The 3,339-nt window shown below is 45.5% G+C and overlaps 1 non-coding gene across 1 annotated transcript; it reads left to right on the top strand.

Moving 5' to 3' along the window:
* The first annotated feature begins 2,749 nt into the window (after positions 1 to 2,749).
* Positions 2,750 to 2,821, top strand: trnah-gug (transfer RNA histidin (anticodon GUG)). Its single transcript has one exon. It is a non-coding gene; the product is annotated as a tRNA-His (tRNA).
* Positions 2,822 to 3,339: the final 518 nt, after the last annotated feature.

The following is a 3,339-nucleotide window of genomic DNA, read 5'->3' as shown; positions in this document are numbered from 1 at the left end:
ATAAGCACCTGGAGTTGAAGAGTCTCGTGATGACCTGAATCTGTTGTGTGGAAAATCCCATCTGATTCGCTCATGCCAGTTCGGGAAGCATCCTGCCATATTCATCTGCTCTGTCCCACAGGAGACTCCAGATGGATAATACCGTGGTTGACTCTTAAATGCCCTCTGGGAAATAACTGATGCACTAAGCATGAATAAATTTATTTTAAAAATCCCACTTTCCCATTCATGTTTGGAATTAATTGTCCATTAAATGTTGCAAACATACCCTCATCCATCACTTCCTCAGCAAGTTAATTACACACGTAAAACGCCGTCCCTAAAAAAATGCCTTCTGTCTTTTTTTTAAAAAAGTTTCTCTTTTCATCTTAAACATATGCCCTCTCGTCTTGAAATCCCCCTCCTGGGAAAGGGCCGCTATCGTTAACTCTAAACTTCCCTCTCAATAATTCATAAACTTCCGACAGGTCGCCACTCAAAACCCTAACCTAGAGTGAAAACACTCTCAGCTAGGAGAAAGTGAGAACTGCAGATGAGAGATCAGAGTCAAGAGTGTTGTGCTGAGAAAGCAGAGCAGATCAGGCAGCATTTGAGGAGCAGGAGAATCGACGTTTCGGGGAAGAGCCTGGTGAAGGACACTTGCGCGAAAAAAAATTGATTCTCCTGTTCCTGGGATACTGCCTTCCCTGATGTGGTTTTCCAGCACCCCGATCTCGAATCTGAAAATAGTCTCAGCCTATCCAGCCTTTCATTATAACTCAAACCTTCCACAGGCAACAAGTGTGTATTCCTTTTGTGAACTTACTCCAGCTGAATAATATCATTCCTACAATTGGGCGACCAGAACTGGACATAATATTCCAGAAGAGGCCTCATCAATGTCCTCCAAAACTTCAACATAACGTCCCAACTCCGAAACACAAAGGACTGAGCAATGAAGGGAAATATGGTAAATGCCTTTGAACCATCTTGTCTGTTAGTAATGCAAATTACAAGGAATTATGTACCTGCACACCGAGCTTCCCTGTTCTCCAACATTGGCAAAGCCATACTCTTTTTGTTGTACCAAAATGCAATACCTTCCATTTATCCAGATTGAACTCAATGTTACATTTTTCAGTCCAACGACTCATTGGATCAAGATCCTTTTGAAACTTTGATAATCTTCCCCACTGTCTCCAATTCTGGCGTCGCCTGCAAACCTACACTGCATGCCTGCTGTGAGTTCCACTGTTTTCTCATATAGATCAATGATTCATATTTACTTGTAGTGGCTGTGATTTAGCAGTGTGCAGATCATACAATAGTTAGTCCTGCCATTAACCATGAGGAAGAAAGCCGCGGACTGCAGGGAGATATCAAACAATTTGAAATAAAAATGGTGAAAGCAATTCATTCCAGGGAATTGGGTGATAATGAGGCAAAATTAAACTTCAAACCAGCTGCCCACCCTCCAGCTGTGGCACTCAGCTGTCGCAGCAAGATGCACTGTAGTTTGCTGTTATTATAAACGGGAACAAATGTTCCCTTCTACCCCGCCTTTGACCAGAAGCACTCCCAACCTCGGAACTGCTTGCGCCTCTAAACCATCATAGAAATACCGTTCATTCACCAGTTGCGTCACTTGAGCCATCGAGTGTCTCTGCGACCTCATTCCCATTTCGATATAAAGTTGGTTATTTGCGACTGCCCCACTCAGTCCGTCTGATTCTGGGGCTAGGAACTGGGACTATGTGGCAGCAGTGGTTACTGCCTTGTGTCGGGAAACTCGACAAGCAACCGATGTTAAACTGCATTGTTATTGAAGTATACATTTCAACAAAAGCTTGGTAAAAACAATGACTGCAGATGCTGGAAACCAGATTCTGGATTCGTGGTGCTGGAAGAGCACAGCAGTTCAGGCAGCATCGGAGGAGCAGTAAAATCAACGTTTCGGGCAAAAGCTCTTCATCAAGAATACAGGCAGAGAGCCTGAAGAGTGGACAGATAAGTGAGAGGAGGGTGGGGGTGGGGAAAAAGTAGCATAGAGTACAATAGTTAAGTGGGGGAGGGGATGAAGGTGATCAGTCGGGAGGGAGGGTGGAATGGATAGGTGGAATAGAAGATAGGCAGGTAGAACAAGTCAGGACAAGTCATTGCGACAGTGCTGAGCTGGAAGTTTGGAAATGGTGTGAGGTGAGGGAAGGGGAAAGGAGGAAACTGTTGTCGTCCACACTGATGCCCTGGGGTTGAAGTGTTCCAAGGCGGAAGATGAGGCGTTCTTCTTCCAGGTGTCTGGTGGTGAAGGAGCGGCGGTGAAGGAGGCCCAGGAGCTCCATGTCTTGGGCAGAGTGGGAGGGAGAGTTGAAATGTTGGGCCACGGGGTGGTATGGTTGATTGGTGCGGTTGTCCCAGAAATGTTCCCGAAAGCGCTCTGGTAGGAGGCGCCCAGTCTCCCCAATGTGCAGGAGACTGCACCGGGAGCTCCTGATTCAATAAATGATATTGGTGGATGTGCAGGTATCAAAAGCTGCACTGTCCCCAGAGTCTTTGATGTTTTGGAGAAATCTATTTATCTCAGCCTTCAACACATTAATGATGGAATCACCACAGCCACTGGGGGAACCGATGTTAAACGGTCAGCCCATTCTGAGTTCCCACATGTCTGCCACTGTTCGCTCAGCACTGATATTGTGTATTTGTTGCTCTGCCTAACATTGCTTATGATACTTTGCTTATTACGTGCGCTTCGTGTGTTCGTCTGTGGTTTGCCGTGATCGTATAGTGGTTAGTACTCTGCGTTGTGGCCGCAGCAACCTCGGTTCGAATCCGAGTCACGGCAGTAATGGCTCTATGTGTCCGAGGCTTATGTGAAACACAAAGGAAGCAGTTGTTTTAAAGTTTTGATTTTCTCCAAGGTGATTTTTTTTCCTTCAAGCTCTGCTCGCTCACATCTCTGTGTTTCATATGTCAGAATTCAAATCAACCTGTTCTCAGAGATTTCTTCCCTCCTACGATCACTAACCGAACTTTCCATCCCATACCCCCACCTCATTAATTTGGAGATGCCGGTGTTAGACGATGGAGTACAAAGTTAGAAATGACCCAACACCAGGTTATGGTCTTACAGGTTTTATTAAAGCACTAGCTTTCGGAGAGCTGCTCTTTCATCATGTGTTGGCGGAGTCATTTCCTTTTTCACTAAGGCATTACAGAATCTAATACAGACTCTCCCATTGATACCAATTAGTCTGTGTGGCTGGGGTCACTGTTGCTGGGTGAACGTGCCCCAACCCCACCATCGGGACCTGCAAACCATTTGATCCATTTGGTTACAACTATTGTGAGATCAATACTCAT

The sequence above is a fragment of the Chiloscyllium punctatum genome, chromosome 18, assembly GCF_047496795.1.
Source record: "Chiloscyllium punctatum isolate Juve2018m chromosome 18, sChiPun1.3, whole genome shotgun sequence".
Lineage (NCBI taxonomy): Eukaryota > Metazoa > Chordata > Chondrichthyes > Orectolobiformes > Hemiscylliidae > Chiloscyllium > Chiloscyllium punctatum.
This window is presented reverse-complemented; position numbering and strand designations above follow the sequence as displayed.